This window comes from Tamandua tetradactyla, chromosome 2, assembly GCF_023851605.1.
Source record: "Tamandua tetradactyla isolate mTamTet1 chromosome 2, mTamTet1.pri, whole genome shotgun sequence".
Classification (NCBI taxonomy): Eukaryota; Metazoa; Chordata; class Mammalia; order Pilosa; family Myrmecophagidae; genus Tamandua; species Tamandua tetradactyla.
In genome coordinates, this window is record NC_135328.1 from 139,970,654 (window position 1) to 139,997,606 (window position 26,953).

General features: G+C 40.2%; 2 long non-coding RNA genes across 4 annotated transcripts in view; one reads left to right on the forward strand and one right to left on the reverse strand.

The window, feature by feature from the left end:
- The window catches only part of LOC143662352 (uncharacterized), a 68,146-nt gene extending 41,328 nt beyond the window's left edge, over positions 1 to 26,818 (reverse strand). For 2 of the 3 annotated variants that reach the window (XR_013165307.1, XR_013165303.1), the window contains exons 1-3: positions 26,346 to 26,818; positions 15,363 to 15,504; positions 14,972 to 15,090 (exon numbers count right to left, since the gene is read on the reverse strand). This is a non-coding gene — a long non-coding RNA (uncharacterized LOC143662352). Of the gene's footprint in view, positions 1 to 14,971; positions 15,091 to 15,362; positions 15,505 to 25,537; positions 25,601 to 26,345 lie in introns of those variants that run through there. The other variant, XR_013165305.1, reaches the window with a different exon arrangement.
- Positions 11,068 to 18,686, forward strand: LOC143662350 (uncharacterized). Its single transcript, XR_013165301.1, has 3 exons — positions 11,068 to 11,351; positions 15,908 to 16,250; positions 18,277 to 18,686. It is a non-coding gene; the product is annotated as an uncharacterized LOC143662350 (long non-coding RNA).
- Positions 26,819 to 26,953: the final 135 nt, after the last annotated feature.

Genomic DNA, 26,953 nt, shown 5'->3' on the forward strand with positions numbered 1-26,953 from the left:
ATCTTGTAATAGGAGGCAGATGCCTAGATCTTACACCCAAAGCATGAACTCTGAAAAAATAAATAGATAAATGGGAAACCCTCAAAATTAAATACTTTTGTCCATCAAAGAACTTTGTCAGAAAAATAAAAAGGCAGGTTACACAATTGGAGACAATATTTGGAAAGCACATATTAGATAAGGGTTTAATATCCAGAATATATGAAGAGATTCTTCAACTCAACAACAAAATGACAAACAACCCATTTAAAAAATGGGCAAAATACATGAACAGATACTTCTAATAGGAAATACAAATGGCTAAAAGGCACATGAAAAGATGCTCAACTTAACTCGCAATTAGGGAAGTGCAAATCAAAACTACAATAAGATTATCATCTGACACCAATTAGAAAAGCCATTATCTGGAGTGCTGGAGAGGATGTAGAGAAAGAGGCACACTTATCCACTGTTGGTGGGAATGTAAAATGGTACAACTGCTACGGAATGCAATTTGGTGGTTCCTCAGGAAGCTAAGTATAGAATTGCCATATGATCCAGCAACCCCACTGGTAGGTATCCAGTCAGAGTAATGGATGGCAAGGACACAAATGGACATATGCACACTGATGTTTATAGCAGCATTATTTACAATTGCCAAGAGATGGAAGCAGTCTATATGTTCATCAATGGATTAGTGGCTAAACAAGCTGTGGTATAAACACACAATGGAATGTTACATAGCTGTAAGACAGAATAAAGTCATGAAGCATGTAACAATGTGGATAAACCTTGAAGACATTATGCGGAATGAAATTAGTCAGAAACAAAAGGACAAATACTGTACGGTCTCACTAATATGAACTAACATTAATGAGTGAACTTGTAGTAACGAAGTTAAGAACACAGGTTATCAGGGGATAGAAACAGGGTAGAGATTGGGCATTTGGAGCTGAAGGAATACAGGCTGTGCCACAGGATTGATGTAAAGATCGAGAAATGGATAGCACAATACTATCTGATGGTAGCACAATATTTTAAGTACATTAAGTGAAGCTGACTGTGAGTATGATTGAGGGAGAAGGGCTGGGGGCACATATGAAACCAGAAGGAAAGACAGAGGATAAAGACTGAGATGGTATTACTTAGGAATGCCTAGAGTGGACATGATGGTGATTAAATGTACAAATAAAAAACTTTGCATGAGCGAGAACAAATGAATGTCAATATTGTAAGGCATTGAAATAGATTATATAGAGGAAAAAGTACAATTAATGCAAGATAGGGTATTCAACAGTAATTTTGTAATATGCTTCCAATGAATGTAAGAAAGGCATTATACCAAAACTAGATGTCAACAGGTGGGGGACATGGGAGTGGGGTATAGATTCTTTGTGAAGAAAAGGCAATGTCTTCATATAGATTATGCTGGCAAAGCCATGTCTAAACTTAGGCTGGATTGTATGATGTGTGAATAAAACTGTTCAAAAATGCACAGAGAATAACAAGTGCTAGAGAAAAGGTGGAGAAAGAGATGTACCTATTCACTGTCAGTAGGGAAACTGAGAGGTGAGCCCCTTGGAGGGCAGTGTGGTTCCACAGGAGGCTAAGGGTGGGGTTCCCATGTGATCCTGAAACCCAGGTGATCAGTATATATCTGGAGGAACTGAGTGTGGGGACAGGAATGGACATTTACACACTGGTGTTTATAGTGGCAGTGTTTGTGATCCACAATGGATGGAGGTGGTCTAAAGGTACAACAACTGAGGAATGGAAGGGGGAACTACGGTGTATACATACAATGGACTACTGAGTTCTGCAAGAAGGAAGGAAGTTGTGAGGCATGCAACTAGGTGAATGGAACCTTAAGGACAGTATGTTGAATGAAAAGTCAGGAACAAAAAGACAAATATTATCATGCTTCAATCACATGGACTAACTATAACATAAAAACTCCTTGAACTGAAGTCAAGAGCATGGGTTATCACACTGGGGCCTATTCTAAACGGTCCTAGACTGTAAACTTTTAGAGTAGTCTCATATATTCAGGGGTTGTAACTGTTATTTTTAAATTCTGAGATACTGAGCAGTTTGTATATAATCTGGTCATTCCCAGAAACTTCAGGTATTTATGTGACACCTGAGACCCAGAGTGAGAGCTCTGAATCTATGAAAGTCAGCAGAATCCCATACAGGGACTGTTTAAAAAGGCGAAAAAGGGATCAGACTTCAAGTAGAGATACGAAAGAAGCTGATTGGATAGGACTAAGGTACAGCAGAATACAGGGTAAAGGATGATATTGTCCATATTTTAAAACTTCAATTTTTGTGTGAGACCAAAACGAGAGATGCTTATTTCATGCAAAGTTTATATTTTGGGTAGTACATTATGTAATTTAATTTGTAGTCAGTTTAGTTGAACACCATGAGTACCTGGAATCTTGAATAGGGCAAGAGATTTTTGTTGGCTTGTCCAGGTTAGTGTGAGGCCCCGCGGAGTAATTTAGGCAGTGAAAAAAATATTCGCAACTTCCCCTTGGGGAACTGGGGAGAAAGGAGGGAATATTCAACTTCCTCATTTGGAGAATTCCGATATTCTTGCAAGCAGTGGAGACAACCAAATCAATAAACTGAGCCTTTGTTGTTGGGGTTTGCCCCTATGAAACTTATTCCTGCAAAGTATAGGCTAAGTTTACTTAAAATTAGGCCTTAGAGTCACCCCCAGAGAACTTTTGTTGCTCAGATGTGGCCTCTCTCTCTAAACCAATTTTGTTGCTCAGATGTGGCCTCTCTCTCTAAACCAATTTGGCAGGTGCACTGAACTGCCCCCCCCGCTACATGGGACATATACTCCCAGGGGTATAAATCTCCCTGGCAATGTGGGACCTGACTCTAGGGGATGAGCGGGGACCCAGCATCAAGGGATTGAGAAAGTCTTCTTGACCAAAAGGGGGAAGAGAGAAATGAGACAAAATAAGTTTCAGTGGCTGAGAGATTTCAAACAGAGTCAAGAGGTTACCCTGGAGGTTATTCTTATGCATTATATAGATACGCCTTTTAGTTCATGGTGTATTAGAGTGGTTGGATTGAAGTACCTGAAACTATATAGCTGTATCCCAGTAGCCTTGATCTTGGAAGATAACTGTATAAAGATATAGCTTTTACAATGTGACTATGTGATTGTGAAAGCTTTGTGTCTGATGCTCCTTTTATCCAGAGTATAGACAGATGAATAAAAAAATATGGATACAAAATAAATAAATAAAAGGGGAAAAAGGGCTAAAATAAGTTAGGTAGACAGCAATACTAGTGGTCAATGAGAGAGAGGGGTGAGGTATATAGTATGTATAAGTTTTTTTTCTTTTACTTTTTTCAGAAGTGATGCAAATGTTCTACAAAATGATAAAGGTGAAGAATACACAACTATGAGATAATATTGTGAGTCACTGATTGTATGGACTGTATGTGTGTCAAGATGTGTCAATAAAAATATAAAAAAAACAATACAATTGCAACTAAAAGAATAAAATACCTAGGAATAAATTTAACTAAAGAGACAAAAAACCTATATAAAGAAAACTACAAAAAACTGCTAAAAGAAATCACAGAAGACCTAAATAGATGGAAGGGCATACTGTGTTCATGGATTGGAAGACTAAATATAGTTAAGATGTCAATTCTACCTAAATTGATCTACAGATTCAATGCAATACCAATCAAAATCCCAACAACTTATTTTTCAGAAATAGAAAAACCAATAAGCAAATTTATCTGGAAGGGCAGGGTGCCCCGAATTGCTAAAAACATCTTGAGGAAAAAAAACGAAGCTGGAGGTCTCGCGCTGCCTGACTTTAAGGCATATTATGAAGCCACAGTGGTCAAAACAGCATGGTATTGGCATAAAGATAGATATATCGACCAATGGAATCGAATAGAGTGCTCAGATATAGACCCTCTCATCTATGGACATTTGATCTTTGATAAGGCAGTCAAGCCAACTCACCTGGGACAGAGCAGTCTCTTCAATAAATGGTGCCTAGAGAACTGGATATCCATATGCAAAAGAATGAAAGAAGACCCATCTCTCACACCCTATACAAAAGTTAACTCAAAATGGATCAAAGATCTAAACATTAGGTCTAAGACCATAAAACAGTTAGAGGAAAATGTTGGGAGATATCTTATGGATCTTACAACTGGAGGCGGTTTTATGGACCTTAAACCTAAAGCAAGAGCACTGAAGAAGGAAATAAATAAATGGGAACTCCTCAAAATTAAACACTTTTGTGCATCAAAGAACTTCATCAAGAAAGTAGAAAGACAGCCTTCACAATGGGAATCAATATTTGGAAATGATATATCAGATAAAGGTCTAGTATCCAGAATTTATAAAGAGATTGTTCATCTCAACAACAAAAAGACAGCCAACCCAATTACAAAATGGGAAAAAGACTTGAACAGACACCTCTCAGAAGAGGAAATACGGATGGCCAAGAGGCACATGAAGAGATGCTCAATGTCCCTGGCCATTAGAGAAATGCAAATCAAAACCACAATGAGATATCATCTCACACCCACCAGAATGGCCATTATCAACAAAACAGAAAATGACAAGTGCTGGAGAGGATGCGGAGAAAGAGGCACACTTATCCACTGTTGGTGGGAATGTCAAAGGGTGCAACCACTGTGGAAGGCAGTTTGGAGGTTCCTCAAAAAGCTGAATATAGAACTGCCATACGACCCAGCAATACCATTGCTAGGTATCTACTCAAAGGACTTAAGGGCAAAGACACAAACGAACATTTGCACACCAATGTTTATAGCAGCATTATTTACAATTGCAAAGAGATGGAAACAGCCAAAATCTCCATCAACAGAAGAGTGGCTAAACAAACTGTGGTATATACATACGATGGAATATTACGCAGCTTTAAGACAAGATAAACTTATGAACCATGTAATAACATGGATGGACCTAGAGAATATTATGCTGAGTGAATCCAGCCAAAAACTAAAGGACAAATACTGTATGGTCCCACTGATGTGAACGGACATTCGAGAATAAACTTGAAATATGGCATTGGTAACAGAGTTCAGCAGGAGTTAGAAACAGGGTAAGACAATGGGTAATTGAAGCTGAAGGGATACAGACTGTGCAACAGGACTAGATACAAAAACTCAAAAAATGGACAGCACAATAATACCTAATTGTAAAGTAATCATGTTAAAACACTGAATGAAGCTGCATCTGAGCTATAGGTTTTTGTTTTGTTTTGTGTTGTTTTGTTTTGATTTTACTATTATTACTTTTATTTTTTTCTCTATATTAACATTCTATATCTTTTTCGGTTATGTTGCTAGTTCTTCTAAACCAATGCAAATGTACTAAGAAATGATGATCATGCATCTATGTGATGATGTTAAGAATTAATGATTGCATGTGTAGAATGGTATGATCTCTAAATGTTGGGTTAATTTCTTTTTTTCCGTTAATTAAAAAAAAAAAAAAAAAGAGAAGGGATAATTGGAGATGAAGGGATACAGACTGTACAACGGGACTGGATATAAAAACTCAGAAATGGACAGCACAATACTACCCAATTGTAATGCAATTATGTTAAAACACTGAATGAAGCTGCATGTGAGGTATAGGTTTTTTGTTTTTGTTTTTTTTGTTTTTTTTCTTTCTATTATTGTTTTAATTCTTATTCTGTTGTCTTTTTATTTCTTTTTCTAAATCGATGCAAATGTACTAAGAAATGATGAATATGCAACTATGTGATGTTATTAAGAATTACTGATTGTACATGTAGATTGGAATGATTTCTAATTGTTTTGTTAATTCTTTTTTTAATTAAAAAAAAAAAAAAAAAAAGAAAAAAAAAAAAAAAAAAGATGTCAATCCTACCTAAATTGATCTACAGATTCAATGCAATACCAATCAAATTCCCAACAACTTATTTTTCAGAAATAGAAAAAACCAATAAGCAAATTTATCTGGAAGGGCAGGGTGCCCCGAATTGCTAAAAACATCTTGAGGAAAAAAAACGAAGCTGGAGGTCTCGCGCTGCCTGACTTTAAGGCATATTATGAAGCCACAGTGGTCAAAACAGCATGGTATTGGCATAAAGATAGATATATCGACCAATGGAATCGAATAGAGTGCTCAGATATAGACCCTCTCATCTATGGACATTTGATCTTTGATAAGGCAGTCAAGCCAACTCACCTGGGACAGAACAGTCTCTTCAATAAATGGTGCCTAGAGAACTGGATATCCATATGCAAAAGAATGAAAGAAGACCCATCTCTCACACCTTATACAAAAGTTAACTCAAAATGGATCAAAGATCTAAACATTAGGTCTAAGACCATAAAACAGTTAGAGGAAAATGTTGGGAGATATCTTATGAAACTGACAATTGGAGGTGGTTTTATGGACCTTAAACCTAAAGCAAGAGCACTGAAGAAGGAAATAAATAAATGGGAGCCCCTCAAAATGAAACACTTTTGTGCATCAAAGAACTTCATCAAGAAAGTAGAAAGACAGCCTACACAATGGGAGATAATATTTGGAAATGACATATCAGATAAAGGTCTAGTATCCAGAATTTATAAAGAGATTGTTCAACTCAACAACAAAAAGACAGCCAACCCAATTACAAAATGGGAAAAAGACTTGAACAGACACCTACCAGAAGAGGAAATACAAATGGCCAAAAGGCACATGAAGAGATGCTCAATGTCCCTGGCCATTAGAGAAATGCAAATCAAAACCACAATGAGATATCATCTCACACCCACCAGAATGGCCATTATCAACAAAACAGAAAATGACAAGTGCTGGAGAGGATGCGGAGAAAGAGGCACACTTATCCACTGTTGGTGGGAATGTCAAATGGTGCAACCACTGTGGAAGGCAGTTTGGCGGTTCCTCAAAAAGCTGAATATAGAATTGCCATACGACCCAGCAATACCATTGCTAGGTATCTACTCAAAGGACTTAAGGGCAAAGACACAAACGGACATTTGCACACCAATGTTTATAGCAGCGTTATTTACAATTGCAAAGAGATGGAAACAGCCAAAATGTCCATCAACAGAAGAATGACTAAACAAACTGTGGTATATACATACGATGGAATATTATGCAGCTTTAAGACAGGATAAACTCATGAAGCATGTAATAACATGGATGGACCTAGAGAACATTATGCTGAGTGAGTCTAGCCAAAAAATAAAGGACAAATACTGTATGGTCCCACTGATGTGAACCGACATTCGAGAATAAACTTGGAATATGTCATTGGTAACAGAGTCCAGCAGGAGTTAGAAACAGGGTAAGATAATGGGTAATTGGAGCTGAAGGGATACAGACTGTGCAACAGGACTAGATAAAAAAACTCAAAAATGGACAGCACAATAATACCTAATTGTAAAGTAATCATGTTAAAACACTGAATGAAGCTGCATCTGAGCTATAGGTTTTTTTTTTGTTTGTTTGTTTGTTTTTACTATTATTATTACTTTTATTTCTTTTCTCTATATTAGCATTCTATATCTTTTTCTGTTGTGTTGCTAGTTCTTCTAAACCAATGCAAATGTACTAAGAAATGATGATCATGCATCTATGTGATGATGTTAAGAATTACTGATTGCATATGTAGAATGGTATGATTTCTAAATGTTGGGTTAATTTCTTTTTTTCCGTTAATTAATAAAAAAATATATATATATAATAGAAAAAATATATATATAAAAAAAAAAGGAGAAATAAAGACCATCTCAGATAAACAAAAATTGAGAAAATTTGTCACTAATATACCTGCCTTGCAAGAAATGCTAAAAGAATTGTATAACAGCAGTGTTAAGGAATGGGAGGGAAGAATTGGAAATAGTAAAGTACTTGTTGTACTGTGAAGGAACACAGTCTTAGAAAGTAGACTTAGATTGGCTGTAATTGTATGAATGCATATTGCAAACTCTAGGGCAAAAGCTAAACTTTTTAAAAAGAAGTATAATTGACATGCTAAGAGAGGAGAGAAAATGGAATCATACAAAATGCTCAATTAAAACCAGAGAAGGAAGAGAAAGAAAAGAAGACCAAAAAAGACAAACAAGGGCAACAAACAGAAAGAAAACTGTTACAAATAAGGTAGATATTACTTCAACTATAGCAATGATAATTTTAAAAGTGACTTTTCTAAATACACCAATTAAAGACAGAGTGTGATAGACTAGACAAAAAATAAGACCCACTTCTGGAAAGATGGCCAAATAGAGTAGGTCTAGTTCAGCCCTGCTCCACAGAAAAATTAGAGAAGGGACAGGAGGGCGACTGAGATGGTGATTTAAGAGTGCAGCTGACCTGGGGGAGCCTTCTGCACTACATAGGGTGGCCCTGGTTGCAGAGGCCCAGGAAATGCAGAGCTGAAAGCCTGGTACACAGAGCCTGTGGGAGTGCATGGATGGGAGCCCAGGAGCTGGGGACTAGGAAGTAAGCCAGGCCACATTTCTTGAACATGCTACCTTCAGCAGGGCAGACCTGTGACCCGTGACTCACCCCACACCCCACACACCTGAACCCTGTCACCAGCTCTCATTCCCCGAGCCCTAGGACCCCTGCCCCACCAGACCCCAGCACACGTACCCGCCCTGCACCCCCACCCCAAGTGCAGCACATCTCACCTCTCCCACACTCCCCATGAACACTACCTCCCCCTCCCTGTCCCTGCAGGCTGTTGCCAGCGCATAAAGGCCTCGGGCACTAACCTCCATACCCAAGCTACCCCCCCTCCCGCCCGTGGTGTTGCTCATCCTCACCCCAGAGCTCTGCGCATCAGTTTATAGTGCACCTAGACCTGCGTTTGTGTGGGGGCGCCCAGTCACATCCTTCAGCTCTAGAAAATTCAGTTTATGGCACTCCTAAACCCGCACATGTGCACGGGCCCCTAATCACGCATTCAGCTCTGGGAACGTCAGTTTACAGCAGTCTTAGAACCACGCAGCACATGGCCTTCAGTCACTCTTCCCAGCTCTGAGGAAGTGCTGACCTGTGCAGCCGAGTCACATCTGCCCACAACAAAGGAAGGCATAACATTGATATCCTGCCACAGCTATACACATGCGCACAAACCCTGTGCCCTAGACCAGCGCACACCAGGGTTACACCCCCCAGAACTGTGTACCTGCACAGCTACATCCTCCCTTGCCGCTGGGTGCCCACATTCACAAGCACCAGCATAACATCCCCAACCTGTGCCTATACCTGCCCTGAAACACCTATACCTGCCCTGAAATGAATCACCACCCCATACCCTGCTTTCTGATGCACATCCATCCTGCAAACACAAGGCCTTAGACTACTGAAAGGAAATCAACTCCCAAAGTAAATCAATCAAAATATTTACATGTGGCGAAAACAACAGATGATCACTAAGCATATTACAATGCAGGCAGATATAGCCCTGTGCCAAATGACCAAATTAAACAATAGAGGAGACACAGATGTTGGAACAACTAACCAAAGATGTTCATATAACTCTACTTAATAAAATAAGTGGGATGGTAAATGACATAAAAGAGATCAAGAGAACAGTAGAAGAGCATAAAGAGGAATTTGAAAGAATAAATAGAAAAACAGCGGGTATCACAGACATTAAAGACTCTGTTGACCAAATAAAAAACATACCAGAGGCACACAACACCAGATTTGAAGAGACAGAAGAAAGAATAAGCATTATAAAGGACAGGGTAACTGACTTTGAAGACTCAAAGCAGCAAATGGCAAAAAAAGATGGAAAAATTTGAACTGGATCTCAGGGAAATGATAGAACAAAGCACACAAATATAAGAATCACTGGTGTCCCAGAAGGAGAAGAGAGGAGTAAAGGGCTTTGAAGAGTAGTTGAGGATATAATGGGGGGAAACTTTCCAACCCTTATAAAGGACAAAAATATACAAGTCAAAGAAGTCCAATGAACTCCAAACAGAATAAATCCAAATAGGCCTTCCCCAAGACACATACTAATCTATCAAATGTCAAATGTTGAAGAGAAGCAGAAAATTCTCAAAGTGGCAAGAGAGAAAAACAATCTACTAAATACAAAGGAAACCACATAAGACTTGTCCAGACTACTTAACTAGCACCATGGACACAAGAAGGCAGAGGTATGATATATTTAAGATCCTGAAAAAGAAAGGCTTCCAGCCAAGAATTCTGTACCCAGCCAAACTGTCCTTCAAAGCTGAGGGAGAGATTAAAGTTTTCACAGACAAACAAGTCCTGAAAGAATTTGTCAACAAGAGACCGGCCCTCCAAGAAATACTAAAAGGGGTTCTGTCAGCTGGAAAAAAAAAAAAAAAAAGACAGGAGAGGGAAGTCTAGAGGAGGGCACAGAATTGAAGAGTACCAGTAAGGGTAATTTAAAGAATGCAAAGCGAAAGAGGAAAAGAATATATAGATCTGACAAATAAAAAAAAAAAGATAAGATGGTGGATTCAAGAAATGCCTTTTCAGTAACAACTTTGAATGTGAACAGACTAAACTTACCAATTAAAAGATAAAGATTGGAGCAGGCCAGGGTGGCTCAGCAGGTGGAGTGCTCACCTGTCATGCCAGAGACCTGGGTTTGATTCCAGGTGCCTGCCCAGGCAAAAAAAAAAAAAAAAAAAATTAGCAAAATGAATTAAGAAATATAATCCAGCTATATGCTGCTTACAAGAGACTCATCTTAGATACAAGGAAACAAATAGATTGAAAGTGAAAGGATGGAAAAAGATTTTCCATGCAAGTTGTAACTAAAAGAAAGCAGGAGTAGCTATACTAATATTGGACAAAATAGACTTTTAATGAAGAGACAAAGAAGGACATTATATACTGAAGGGCCAATGAGATAGAGGTCACATGTTTGCTGCAGAGATATAGCAAAGCTGTCTCTGCGGGAAAAGGCACCTGATGTCCTGAAAAGACTAAAGCGTTTCAAAGCTGCTTGAGTCTGGGGTAGAAGGAGGCCTTGGGAAACATGTAACTTTTTGATTCATCCAGTTACAAGGAAGCAGATGGTTCAGCTTTGCTTCCTCCTCCCCTGTTCTTTAATAACATTTTTGACTTTCTTTACCTCACAGCCCTATAAAATAAGCCCGGCTGAACTTCTTGGGGTCTTTGAGTCTCCATCTGAGCTCAGAGTTCCACCTGGTCCCAGCTTTAACTATATCTTTGTCTCTTCTGTTTCTTTCTTGATTCCCTGTCTCCTCCTTTCAATCCGACACTGAGCTGCGCTGGTCACGGCAGGTAGTGCCCGAACAGGGACCTGACTCTATACTGAGACAAGGGAACGCTCCCGTGATGTGCACACGATTTGGAAACTAAGGTAAAGGGGAGCGCATAAAGATACAGCCAGGTGTAATAATCATGGGATATTCTGGTTCAAAGGAAAGGGAATTATATGTGAGTATGTTAAAGACTGTGCTTAAGGCTAGGGGAAGAAATGTTAGGAGATGTTAGCCAGCTTAATACAATCCCTTTTAAAATTCTGAAAGACTTGAAATCAGCTACCACCACGTACGGTGCCACTTCCCCTTTTGTGCTTGGCATGTTGGAGACCCTTGGAACTTCTCCCATGACTCCACATGACTGGTTGGCCATAGCTAAAGCATGTCTTAATTCTGGGGATTATTTGCTGTGGAAAACTAGTTTTTATGAACTTTGTGTGGAACAAGCCGGGCGTAATCAACAGCATCATGTTCCCATAATGGCAGAAATGCTTACGGGAACGGGTCCGTTTCAACATGTACAACAACAGCTCTGTTTCACTTTGCAGGTTTATCAACAGATTAGGGCTTGGCGTGAATTACCCAATAAGGGATAAAAGATTTTAGACATCACTGCAGTCAGGCAGGGTCCCAATTAGCCTTTTCAGGACTTTGTAGCTCGATAGTTTACTGCGGTTGGGCGCATAGTGGGGGATGCTGAAGCAGGAAAAGTAATGGTAAAGCAGCTGGCCTTTGAAAATGCTAATGAGGCCTATAAGGAAGCTTTACAACCCTATAGAAAAAAGGCCAATATTCAAGAAATGATTTGCATTTGTGTGGACATTAGGCTGGCCCATATTCAGGGATTAGCCATGGCTGCTGCCCTCAGAGAGGCGTTCAAAGCCAAGAAAAGAGGGGTGGAAACTGTTTCAAATGTGGTAAAGCAGGACACTTTGCAAAGCACTGTAAAGCTGCAGGCAAAAACCTGTCAAAAAAGTCTCAGCGACCTCAAGATTCTAGAGTGCCAGGCACATGTCCCCAGTGCCAATGCGGTAAACACTGGGCCAATGAGTGTTGTCTCAAACTGATATCAATGATCAGCCTCTAGGACACCATCAGGGAAACTATCTTCGTGGCTGGCCCTGGCCCCGCCAAACAGTAGGGGTTACTGCTTTCAGTCTAACTGCACCCCAAACCAGTAATTCATTCAGAACCTCTTCTGAGCAACCCCACGGAACGCCGGGATGGACCTCAGCCCCACCTCCAGATATGTACTAACTCCAGATATGGGACCTCAGGCCATCTCTACAGGGGTATATGGACCTCTCCTCAGAGGAAAAGTCAGTCTAATACTAGGGAGAAGTAGCATCTCTTACAGGGCTTCAAATTTTATCTGGGGTTATAGATGAAGATTATACAGGGGAAACAAAGGTTATAGATCTCACTACACATACTATTGTTCAAATTTTACCAGAAAACAAAATAGCAAAACTTCTTATTTTCCCTAACATCAAGGCCAGAAAAGTGTTAACGTCAGCGCCTCGAGGAAAGAAAGTGTTTGGATCATCTGATGTGGTGTACTAGACTCAAGCTGCTCAAAAGCGTAGACTAGAGTTAGACTTACAAATCAATGGAAAATCATTTAAGGGTATTATTGATACCAGAGCTGATGTATCTGTCACCACTTCTTGACACTGGCCAAATGCCTGGCCTTGCCAAAAGGTAAGCTCGGAGCTTCAGGGTATTGGGGGTGCTACAGCCCCTCTGCAAAGTGCTCAAGCCCTCTGGTGGGAAGATAAAGAAGGAAACACAGGCTATTTCACCCACTATATTGTTTCAAATCTCCCTGTTAATTTGTGGGGAAGAGATATTCTGGAACACATGGGAATAATTTTAGTTAGCCGTAGCAGTACTGTCACTCATCAAATGTTTCAACAAAATTTTATACCTAATAAAGGATTGGGGAAACACCAGCAAGGGCAGATGGAGCCCATGCAACCGATCAGGCATTAAGGTAGAAACGGCCTAAGTTACCAGTCTCAGGATTTTTAATGGGGGTGTTGGTCAAACCTCCCCCCCAGTTGTGTGCATCTCCAATTACTTGGCTTTCGGATGACCCTGTTTGGGTACACCAATGGCCCCTAACAGGAGAAAAATTGTTTGCAGCCGAACAGTTAGTCAAAGAGCAGTTGAATGCTGGACATATTGAGCCTGCTAATAGTCCATGGAATACACCTATTTTTTGTTATAAAAAAGAAATCAGGAAAACGGCATCTATTACAAGACCTTAGAGCCAGTAATAAAGCTATGGAACTTATGGGTCCTTTGCAACCAGGTTTGCTGTCTCCGACAGCTATTCTTTTAACTCAGCGTTTATTTGTCGTAGATTTGAAGGATTATTTTCTCACTGTTCCTTTATATCCTAGTGATTGTAAAAGATTTGCATTTATTGTTCCCTCCCTAAATCATAAGGCTCCTGTAAAAAGGTATTGCTGGAAATTTTTACCTCAAGGCATGGCAAATAGCCCAACACCCTGTCAAGAGTTCATGGCCAAAGCTGTACAACCTGTCCGGCAACATTTTCCTGATGCATGTATCATTCATTATATGGATGCCATCTTAATCAGCCATGCTGATAAATGCAAATTAATTGATGTTTTCAGTGAGCTAGAAATTTCTCTCACTACTCATGGAGTTCATATAGCCCCCAAGAAAATCCAGAAAATTGTTCCTTTTTCATATCTAGGACAAATTATAGAAAACAGAAAAATCCATCCCCCAAAATTGGAAATTAAAACAGACTGTTTAACAACCTTAAATGATTTTCAAAAATTATTAGGTGGCATTAATTGGCTCAGACCGTGCCTACTATTAACCACAGGAGACCTTGCCCCTTTGTTTAAAACCTTACAAGGTGATCCTTCACCTACCTCTCCCCCATACCTGCTGGAGGAAGGACGCGTAGCCCTCGCAAGAGTGAAACTGCCATGCAGGAAGCACAACTTACTCATTTTAATCCGGAACAAAACCTCCATTTTATCATACTAGCCACAGCCTATACACCTACCTGGTACACTGTGGCAGGAAAATGGGATCTTGGAATGGGTACACTTGCCACATGCTCCCTCCAAGATGCTTACTCCTTATCCTGACCTAGTGCCTTAGATAATTAGCAAGGGTAGGACATGGCTATTACAACTTGTGGGCCTTGAACCTCAGTATATCACAGTTCCTTTTACCGTTCAACAACAAAATCGGCTATGGCAATTTTCTAGTTCTTGGCAGTTGGCATTAGCCAACTTTACTGGTCAACTCAATACCCATTACCCACCTAACAAAATTTTGCAATTCACCATGCAAATGGCATTTGTTTTCCCTCAGGTCATAGTTCAAACTCCTTTGCCCAAGGCCTGTACCTTGTTTACTGATGGTTCAGGTGCAGGAAGGGCAGGTATTACTCCTCCACCACCTCAAAGGTAATTCACACATCACTGCAGTTAGCACAGTGAGCAGAAATTCAAGCCATTATTTTAGCTCCTACTGACTTCCTCAATGAAAACCTAAATATCTACGGGTGACAACAATTATGCTGTTGGTATGATGAAAATTATAGAAACTGCTGTCATTGGACACACTAGTAATGAAGAATTACTTCATCTATTCTTTAAACTTCAGTCACTAATTAGGGCCCATAAGCATCACTGCTTTATCGTTTACATATGTGCCCATTCTAACTTACCTGGTCCTTTAGCTTTTGGCTATGCAATGGCTGATCAATTGGTAGCAGTTGTCACATTTCCTACTCCTTATGAAGAGGCTGTTGTAGATCACCGCCACCATCATCAAAATGCCAAGGTACTAAGAAAACAATTTAAACTTACTAGAAATGCAATGACCAATTGGTAGCAATTGCCACATTTTCTACTCCCTTTGAAGGGGCTGTTGTAGATCACAGCCGCCATCATCAAAATGCCAAGGCACTAAGAAAACAATTTAAACTTACGAGAGAACAAGGCAGACAAATTGTTAAGCAATGTGGTCAGTGCAGCATTCATCACCCAGTTCTTAATACAGGCATCAATCCAAGAGGCTTAATTGCTAATCACCTGTGGCAGATAGCTGTTACTCACCTCCTGGCGTTTGGATGTCTGCTTTGGGTCCATGTTTCTATTGATACTATCTTGGGTTTCATTTCTGCCTTGGCACAAACTGGAGAAAGTGCCAAGCATATAATCAATCACTGCCTTGCTGCTTTCACTGTCATGGGAAAACCTAAGGAAATTAAAATGGATAATGGGCCTGGTTATGTATTAGCAAAATTTCGAGCATTTGCTCATCAATTACACATTGAACTTAAAACAGGTATTCCCTATAACCCCCAAGATCAGACAGTCATTGAACAAGCACATTCAACACTTAAAATACAAGTTTTAAAACTTAAAAGGGGGAATATGGATTATGCCCCTACACCATAAAACCTACTGAATCATTCCTTAGTTTACTTAAAATTTTTTGAACTGTGATGAGGAGGGTATTACTGCCACAGAAAGGCATTTTCAGAACTCATCTTCTAGTCCGAAAGGACGTGCCTTTGGAAGGATTTAGCTACTGGACAATGGAAGGGCCCTTGAACCCCTTCCAATTTGGGGTAGAGGTCATGTTTGTGTTTTTCCAGAGAATTAATCTAAGCTGGAGTGGGACCCTGAGTGTGAGGCAACATAAACCCAGAGGAGCATCTCATCCTGCCATTCAAGAAACTGAGGATCGTACCTGAAATAACCGTGACTGCCGAGACAGGACACCTGAAACCAACCATCTCCATTCCAGCAGAACAGAGCTTTGCCAAGACTCGACACCCGATGACTAAAGCAACGCGGGGCGCAGCATACCCTACCTGGGGTCAGTTGAAGAAATTAACATCTGACACTCAAGAAGTCACTTGTAGATAAGGCATGGAATAAAAACGGGGATATCTCCTCCCCGCCACGATGGCCTTGGTAACTACTCAGTTAAGTATGGTAAGTGGCCACCTAGAGCAAAACCAACTGATTGGACTTATTTTCCTAACGCTCCCATAGCACACATAGTTACCTGGGAAGGAGAATCAGTACCAATGTTTACTAATGATACCCACCTTGTTGGGGAACATACTGATGATCATATCACTGCTGAGTATAAGCTATTTAATTATTCAGGTCATATTACTGCTGAGTATAAGCTATTTAATTATTCAGGTCTTAGTCTCCAAATACCTATCTGTATTTCCATAAACACAAATAAAGCTTATTGTCTTGAATCACAACTTCAATTTAAAACTACAATTTTATCCAATGGGTCTTCTTGGATAGATGAAATGTTAACATTTCAAGGATTCAATGACACCAGCCTTGAGCCCCTTAATTCCAGCCAACCTAGGCCATTTTTTCTGGTATGCCATCCTCATAAGCTCAGGTGGGTCCAAGGGATCTATCCCCCTTGGAGACAGTGTATATATATCTACGGCCCAAGAGATATGAGATAATGAGTAACAAAAGAAGTTTTGATTGGTCCCATAATATCAGTGACACCAGTCACAAAGAGGGAAATACCACCAGAGGATTTATTACAACCATCCTCACAACCAGTGATGGACATTATCAAAAGGAAATTTGGAAGCTTGCTATGGCCACATCTTTCATTAATCAAACTAGCCATAGTCTTGCAGATGTAGAAGATGTGGGGGCCAAAAGTACTGGACCCTGAGCATGTGTTCAGCACCCTTATATGCTACTCATTGGGAAAATTAACATCCACAAAACTGAAAATCCTTATTCTGTTGAATGTACCAATTGCAATCTTACCAGTTGTATGAATCGAACAATTCCAGCATCTGGGTCCCAAATTGTTGTACTTTACCAGCCCTCCTTTGTTATGATCCCCACCAATATTTCCAGACCTTGGTTTAATGATAGAGGTCTTCAGGTATTAAAAGAAATACATAACCAGCTCGCTCACTGTTCTAGTTTGCTAGCTGCCAGAATGCAACACAACAGAGAAGGATTGGCTTTTAATAAAAGGGGATTTATTTTCTTAGTTCTTCAGAGGAAAAGCAGCTAACTTTCAACTGAGGTTCTTTCTTATGTGAGAAGGCTCAGGATGGTCTCTGTTGGCCTTTTCTCCAGGCCTCTGGGTTCCAACAACTTTGGCCGGGGTGATTTCTTTCTGCATCTCCAGATGCCTGGGCTGAGCTGCAAGTGCTGAGATGAGGTATGCAGAGCTGCTTGGGCTGTGCTACGTTGAGCTCTCTTGTTTAAGCACCAGCCAATTAAGTCAAACATCATTTATTGCAGCAGGCATACCTGTTAGCCCACTGCAGATGTAATCAGCAACAGATGGGGTTCATGTACCATTGGCTCATGTCCACAGCAACAGAACAAGGTGCCATCACCTGGCTAAATTGACAAATGAATCTAACTACCACACTCACCCTCATTGAGCACTGGGATTAATTATTTTTGGAATAGTTACTCTTGTCACATTCATTGTAAGTCACCTTAACCACTTCTGTAGTTGCTCTTACTCAGTGTACAAAATGCCTATTTTGTTAATAACCTAGCTCAAAATACTTCTGTTGCCTTGCAAGAGCAAGAAAAAATAGATCTTAAATTAGAAGTCAAGCTTAATGCTTTAGAGGCTGCAGTCATAGGCACTGGCAGTGAGGTAGAAAGGTTAAAATTCAGATAAAAGTTGCTATGCCATGCTAATTATCAGTATATATATGGGACATCAGTTCTGTATAATCAGTCATGATGGAACTGGTCTAAAGTTCAAAAGCATCTGCAGGGAGTTTGGAGCCACCATAATATCAGTTTAAATTAAAACAATTACATGAAGAAATTATAAGCATGCAAATAAGTCACGATGAAGTTGTTGATCCTGCTACGGTGGCACGGGACATCTTGAGTGAATTACAAGGCTTTAATCTTCTAAATATTCTAAAATACTCAGCTTGGTATTTAATGGCTATAATCCTTTTGCTACTAATCTTGTTTCTTATAATTTCAGTCAGAATCCGAATCCTCCGAAACTAAATACAAACCCTCCAATTAAATACCTCCGAGCTGCATTTAAAAAATAAAAAAGGGGAGATGTCGGACGCGGATGAGACAGAGGTCACATGCTCGTGCAGAGATTGAGCAAAGCTGTCTCTGTGGGAAAAGGCACCTGATATCCTGAAAAGACTCAAGTGTTGCAAAGCTGCTTGACTCTGGGATGGAAGGAGGCCTTGGGAAACATCTAACTTTTTAACTCATCGTCACAAGGAAGCAGATGGTTCAACTTGTGCTTCCTCCTCCCCCGTTCTAATTACATTTTTTACTTTCTTTGCCTCACAGCCCTCTAAAATCCTATAAAATAAACCGTGCTGAACTTCTTGGGGTCTTTGAGTCTCCATCTGAGCTCAGAGTTCCACCTGGTCCCAGCTTTAACTATGTCTTTGTCTCTTGTGTTTCTTTCTCAATTCCCCATCGCTTCCCTTCAGACCCGACACTGAGCTGCACTGGTCACGGCAATATACTAATTAAAGGGTCAATTCACCAAGAAGATATAATAATCATAAATGTTTATGCTCCCAATCCTGGAACTCCAAAGTACATGAGACAGACACTGGCAAAACTGAAGGGAGTGATACATGTGTCAATAATAATAGTAGGAGGGTTCAATACACCACTCTCCTCTATAGATAGAACAACCAGACAGAAGGTCAACAAGGGAACAGAGAAGCTAAATAACTTGATAAACAGGTTAGACCTAACAGACATATATAGGTCATTGCACCCAAAAACACAAACATATCCATTCTTCTCTAGTGCTCATGGAACATTCTCCAGGGTAGATAATTTGCTGGGGCACAAAGCAGGTCTTTATAAATTTAAAAACATTGAAAATAATCAAATCACTTTCTCTGGTCACAATGGAATGAAGCTGGATCTCAATAACCATCAAAGATGAGAACATTCACAAGTATATGGAGATTAAAAAGCACACTCTTAAACAACCAATGGGTCAAAGAAGAAATTGCTAAAGAAATCAGTAGCTATCTGGAGATGTATGAAAATGAGAAGACAACGTATCAGAATTTACTGAATGTGGCAAAGGCTGTGCTGAGAGGGAAATTTATTGCCCTAAATGCCTATATTAAAAACAAGTGTATTGGTTTGAAATGATATGTCCCCTAGAAAAGCCATGTTTTAATCCAAATCCCATTTTGTAGAGGTAGCTATTTCTTCTAATCCCTATTCAGTATTTTACGTTTGAAACTGCAATTAGATCATCTCCCTGGAGATGTGATTTAATCAGAAGTGGTTGTTATGGTGGATTAGGTAGAGGCATGTCTCCACCCATTTGGGTGGGTCTTGATTAGTTTACTGAAATCCTATGAAAGAAGAAACATTTTGGAGAATATGGGAGATCCAGAAAGCAGAGCAAAATAACATAGCCATGAGAAACAGAGTCCACCAGCCAGCGACCTTTGTAGATGAAGAAGGAAAATGCCTCCCAGGGAGCTTCATGAAACAGGAAGCCAGGAGAGGAAGCTAGCAGATGATGCCATATTTGCCACATGCCTTTTCAGATGAGAGAGAAACTCTGTGTTCACCATGTGCCTTTCCAGATGAGAGAGAAACTCTGACTGTGTTTGCCATGTGCCTTCTCACTTGAGAGAGAAACCCTGAACTTCATCAGCCTTCTTGAACCAAGGCATCTTTTCCTGGAAGCCTTTGATTGGACATTTCTATAGACTTGTTTTAATTGGGACATTTTCTCGGCCTTTACAGGCCGAACTATAAACTAGCAACTTATTAAATTCCCTTTTTTAAATCAAGAGTGCAGAAATAGACCACCAAATCTATGGTCAACTAATTTTTGACAAGGCCCCCAAATCCTCCAAAATGCGACAAAATAGTCTTTTCAATAATTGGGCATGGAAGAACTGGATATCAGTAGCCAAAAGAATGAAAGAGGACTCCTATTTTATACCCTATACAAAAATAAACTCAAAGTGGATCAAACACCTAAATTTATGAACTAGCACCATGAAACTTCTAGAAGAAAATGTGGGGAAACATCTTCAAGACCTAGTAATAGGTAGCTTCCTAAACTTAATCCCCAACGCACAAGCAACAAAAGAAAAAAACAGATAAATGGGAACTCCTTAAAATCAAAAGCTTCTGCACCTCAAAAGACTGTCAAAAAGGTGAAGAGGCAGCCAACTCAATGGGAGAAAATATTTGGAAATCACGTATCAGACAGATTTCCTGTATATACAAAGAAATCATATTACTCAACAACAAAAGAACAAACAATCCAGTTATAAAATGGGCTAAAGATATGAATAGGCATTTTTTTCTGAAGAGCAAATACAGATGGTTCAAAAGCACATGAAGAGATGCTCATTTTCATTGGCTATAAGGGAAATACACGTCAAGACTACAATGAGATATCACCTCACACCTATAAGAATCATTGATATTAAATAAACAGGAAACTAAAAATGTTGGAAAGTATATGGAGAAATGGGGACACTAATGCACTGCTGGTAGGAATGTATAATGGTGCAGCCACTATGGAAAACTGTTTGGTGGTTCCTTAGAAAACTAAATATCGAGTTGCCCTATGACCCAGCAATAGCACTACTTGGTATATACCCAGAAGAGCTGAAAGCAATGACACAGACATTTGCATGCTGATGTTCATAGTAGCATTATTCACAATCGCCAAAAGATGTAAACAAACCAAATGCCCATGAACAGACGAGTGGATTAACAAAATGTGATATATTCATATGATGGAATACTATGCAGTAGTAAGATGAAATGATGTCCTGAAGCACATGACAAGATGCATGAGCCTTGAGGATGTAATGCTGAGTGAAATAAGCCTGACACAAAAGGATCGATACTGTATGATTCCACTTTTATGAAGTGTATAAATATATACACTAAAGGTATGATCAGAGGCTTATAGTACAGAATATAGGGGACTTAGAGATATATAGAAGCTAGAGATGGGTGAATGGTTAGCTAATGAGGTTGAACTCCAATGTAAGGGAATACATAGAAGCGAAGGTGATTCTCTAGTGGGTCTATAAGTAATATTACCATATTAAGATGAAGAAGATTGAAAGAGGTGGTATAGTCCTATGTACCCCACTGATTAATACTAGAAATATGAATTAGCTCTTGCAAGAATGACTTCAAAGATACGATTCATGTACAAAGAATGTTTAAGTCCAGGATACGGGGGGGAAACTGTGATTGCATGCTATGAGCTACGTTCAAAAGGAAAACATCAGCACTACAACAGCAACAGCAGAGGTAAATAATGGGGGAAGGGACAAGAGTTAAGAAGAGGTTTAGATTTCCTATTTGGCGAAGGTGCGTTTATTGGTTTTCTTTCTCTTGGGAACAATGAAATTATCTAAAATTGAGAATGCTGATGGACTGTGGACTTTAGGCAGTATACATGATGAAAGCAGGTGGGTGAAGGATGCACTGACTGAGAAGCATTTGGCAAATGATGGTGTATACTTATGAACGAAGGTTGTGCTGCTAGAAAAAGGTCATGAGGCAAGCAACAAAGCGAATGAACATGTGGGACATTTGGGGAGACAAAATAAGCCAGGAACAAAAGAACAAAACAATGGTATGGTCACTTTTAGAAAATGCTTATAAGAAAATACGAGCCTAGATTGTAAACTTTTAGAGCAGACACATTAAGCCCAGAGTGGCGATTATTATTTCTGGATTTCAAGAGGCTGTTCTATATATATAACCTGATATTTAGAGATAAGAATGAAGCCGATCAGGTTGGAGTTAAAGTAACTTAGAACACAGGAGTAAGGAAGACATTGTCTATACTTTAGAACCACACATACTCTTTGAGACCAAAGGAAAAAAGGTTTACTTGGTCTGGAACTGAAATTTTCTGTAGCGCATAATCCAACTCAACCTATCTGTATAGTTCATTTGAACAACTGAAACACAGGGAACCCAGAAAAAGAAAGAGGTCCATTAATCCTGTATAGATTACTGTAATGCCTGGCTACATCCTAGAGTATATTAATCAAATAATAAAAAAAGTATTGGCAAAGTCCCATTAGGGATGGGAGAAAGAATATGGAACTATTAAACCTTACCATCAGGGAATCCCCTGATACTGTATCAAACTTTAGGGACACACAAAATAGGCCATACCCTCGATCCTGAGGCTTATTCTTGTGAAGCTTATGTAGGTCGCAGAGAAGCTTAGACTACCTATAGCCATGCCTAAGAGTTACTTCTGGAGGACCTCTATTGCTGCTCAGATATGGCCTCTCTAAGCCCAACTCTGCAAGTGAAATCATTGCCCTCCCCCTTACGTGGGACATGTCATCCAGGGATGAAAGTCTCCCTGGCAACATGGGAGATGACTCCCAGGGATGAATCCAGCCCTGGCACCATGTGATCAACAATTCCTTCCTGATCAAAAGGGGAAAAAGAAGTGTAACTAATAAAATATCAGTGGCAGAGAGAGCTCAGATAGAGTCAGAGACCACTCTGGAGGTTGCTCTTATATAAGCTTCAGTTAGATCTTGCTACCTATCATAATCTGCCAAACCCTAACCAGAACCATTCTAGCCAATCTTAAAGAACACCCAGGACAATACATAAGATTCCACAAGGATTCCATGCCCTAGAATAACTTCCCAGAAACCTACAACCTCCAGATGGGTCCCTGGTCCAGATAAGTCCTGAGACCTAGAGGGTCCAGCCACTCCAGAACATCAGATAGTTCCATCTCCCTAACCCATATTAGTGACAGACCCTTCCAATATGAAAAATGTAGAATGGTCATAGCCCAAACACCCCTAAAGAGATGGATGGAAGGATCAATGGTGATGGTGGAGTTATACAGTGCAGATAGGGTTTAACAAATGAATATGAATGCTGAATCATTAAACTGATATCTCTTTTAGTCCCCAGTATCTTAGACCAGCAAGAAGTGAAAATCTAAAATTGAGGAATTGTAACCTACGTCAAATTCTGAAATATGTTCTACAGCTAATCATGGTGCTATGCTTTGAAATTTACTGCTTTTTTTGTAAATATGTTATTTTTCACAAAAAAAAAGGAAAAAAGTTGATTGTGATGATAAAAAAACATTTACGCCTCAGCCTCTTACATTCTTACATAGCTAGAAAGAAAAATATCTGAGAGGATACATGATAGCCTATGACAAAGCCTGGGATCTGTCCTGTAACTACTTGTTGAAGAGTGCTTTGAAAACTATTCCTTTGCTTTGTATATACGCTATACCATACAATAAAAAAATTCCAGGCATATATATATATATATAAATCGAGTTTAAATATTAAATAGATTAGTAGATTAAAAGTAATTAGATATACCATACTAACACTTAGAGAAAACTGACGTAGCCATAATAATTTCAGACAAAGCACTTTTCAGATCAAGGAAGATTATCAGTGATAAAGAGAGTATTATCTAATAATAAAAGAATCAGTTCTTCTAGAAGACAATTTAAAATGAGGTTAGTTAACAATGTTGTGTGCTTTTTTTTATAATCCAGTTCAGCTGCACTGTTGTGTTTAATTAATCAAGGGCTGTTTACAAGAGAGGGATCAGAATGAAGGGTCATGGAATCAAAACTAGTTAAAGAAGGAAGTAAGGACATAAGACAAGTGATAATAAAGTTGAGGGTTCTCAAAGACCAAAAAATTTCTAGCGTGGGCACCAGAAAAGCTAAGCAGAAGAGGAGAAGGTGATGGTCAGAAGATGGGAATGCTTGAAAATGAGGCTTTTAGGGGAAATTCAGATAGTAATGACATGGTTGAATGAGTCACTGAGGATAAGAGCGAGTAGCTCAGGTGAGAAAAATTAAAAGTATTGGAGAGAGAAGGAATGCAGAAGACCAAGATATTGGATGGAGGTCAAGGTGTCAAACAAAGTCATTAAATTATTAAACATTAAATTAATATTAAAGTATCGAACATTAAATTACTACTAATAAAACTAAAGAAAAATTGTTCACAACTTCTTATAATTACTATATTTCAATAAATCTACTGGTTTGAATAAAGATATCATTCATAAGTACCAGTACTTTAAATTAAAAGAAAAAATTTGAAGGGACATTTATGGGGACTTCAAAAAAAGAAAGTTGTACCCAAACATCTAAGTTTTTTTTTTTGGATGCATGGTCCAAGAATTGAACTGGGTCTCCTGCATAGAAGGTGAGCATTCTACCGCTGAAGCACCTGTGCACCCTCAAACATCTAAGTTTTTGTTGAGTAAAAATACAAAGCATTTTTTTCCTTGTGAAACTTATTTGTATTTTGCTATCTCTGCCTTCTGTGAGTTTTGTCAGGCAGTTAATCCATAAGTGTAGCCTTTAAAAAAAAATGACCTGTTTTTTTTCCCTCTAAATACTTCATGGCACAACATGTTTCTTTTTAGATGGACTTTCCCCTGTATACCATATTCATGGTTTTTCATCTTTTTTTTTTGTATGGGTAGGCACCAGGAATCAAACCCAGGTCTCCAGCATAGCAGGAGAGAACTCTGCCTGTTGAGCCACAGTAAAACTCTTCTTTCAATGTGTACTTATTTTCTCAGATGCTTACTTCCTTTCTTCCTGTTGCATCTTGTTGTCCTAACCTCACTTTTCCTGATTCCTTTCCTTAGGAGAAAGAATGGGGAGGTTTCTCAAAACATTCTGTGAAAGGCGTCAGAGAAGATCTTGCACATTAATTTATATCCAAGGAACATTTCAATTATAGGGCCAGGCCTGAGGCACAGGGCTGTTTGTCAAATAGTGGCCTCTGAAGGTTGTCTCCAGACCCTCAGACCAAATAAACATTAAAAAGTTGGCTCTGTTTCTATCTTTTAGTCACTCTTCCTTAGCTCAAAAATTATTAATTGGGGGCCTACTCTGGGCTATTCAGTGTGCTGATTAAAATAATTTACATTAATGGGGAATGAGTGGTAAGCTTAGTTCTCTCAAGTGCATTTGCGTTTTTAAAAGGTGGATATTAACCCAAATAAATTTCTAATTCATGGAATAAATATGAAGTAAAGCATCCACACTCTATTGGGGATTTCCTGTGAAAAAACAAAGATACCTCATTTCTCTTGGGGCTGCAAAGCAGCTTACTCATCCCTTAGAAAGTGGGCTAGCACAATGTACTTAGCATTGGGAAATAGAATTTCTGTATGCACCCGTGAGTTTGTGTGTGTGTGTGTGACCTCAGCCCCCTCATTTTCTATACCTCTCTCTAGCTCATTATCTACGGTCCTTATTCTTCACTCATGTTTCAAATCACCAACCAGTGATACTACGTGGCTTATGGGTAAGCCATCGTATTGTTACATCATAAAGAGGATCCGCTCTTTATCTTGGGGATCCTATTCTCTAATTTTCCATAGAAAATTCTTTAGATACCCAAGCTTTATAAAGGTTTTCAGGAATATAGCCTGACAACCACAGAGCTTTGTGGCTTCTGATTTTTTCTTTATAGGGTTGTGAGTTTTTGGAAATGCACAGAGTGAGCAGGGAGTCAGAGAGGCGGTGCCAGGTATTGGAGGCTTCAGTTTCTCCAGGTGGCAGGGGCTAAATGAGTTGTATCTCATCCTCCAATCAGCAAAGGGAGGTAACACGTGAATTTGTTAGCGTGAGCTTGAGACGCAAACACATTTGAGTTCGGCTCCCAATCCAGCTCCTCTGAGACCTGGGGCAAGTCACACAAGCATACATAGCAATAAATCGTTCTTAAAGGATGGCGACGAGATTCGCCCTTTCGCGCTTCACAGGTCCTGTGGTGGTGCTGCCCCTTTTACTGGCCAGGAGGTTCCCTCTCAGGTCCCCCTGGGGCAGGAGGAGAGGCGGGAGAGGGGTGGAGGGCTCTCCCAACTTCGCTTCTGCTAGAGGAACGGCCCGAGTTCGCCCGTAATCCCACTGCCTCCCTTTGCCCCTGCCTGGGTTGCTGGGGTCCGAACAGGACCAGGAACGCGCTCGCAGGTGTTGAGGCAGTGGCGGCGGACGGCGCGCGCTCGGGAACGGGAATTCTCTGAACTTACCCTACTAGCTCTTCGACCAGGAAAGTCTCGAACCCACTACATTCAAGTGTTCTGTATTGGCCTTTTTGTGAGAGCTCGCAGGGGATATGGAAGGAGAACGAAAGAGAAAAAAATAAAATAAAAGCCAGTGAAATAAGTCGTGCTTCCCCGCGCCCGTGAAGTCAGCAGGCCCCAAGAGGTCGCTGGTGGCGCAGGAACCAGATGCTTGAGCAAGGGAAGAGGGAAAGCACACCCAGAAACTTTCTTCCTTGTTGCCAAGCTCCCCCCTCCCGCCCCTCTCCGCAGAGGCAGTAACGTGACACCGAACGAACCCGAAGCCCCGCGGCGAGAGGGAGGCGGGCGGGCGGGCCGTGGGCCGGAGGGGTGAGGAAGGGAGGGGGAGACCCAGCCCCGGAGGAGGGGCGAGGCTCGCGTCCGCCTCCTGCCCCACTCCGCCGCTTTTCGAGGAGCCCGAGCCGGGACAAAACACGCCCAGAGCGACAGGCACCGAGTCGGTCCACGATTGGGGTCCACTCGGGCGCTGGCGGACGGGTGGGGCGCGGGCAGTGAGCCGGCGGCGGGCGGCGCCCCAAGCCGGGGCTGGGCACGTCGGCCCTCGGGCCGCGGCG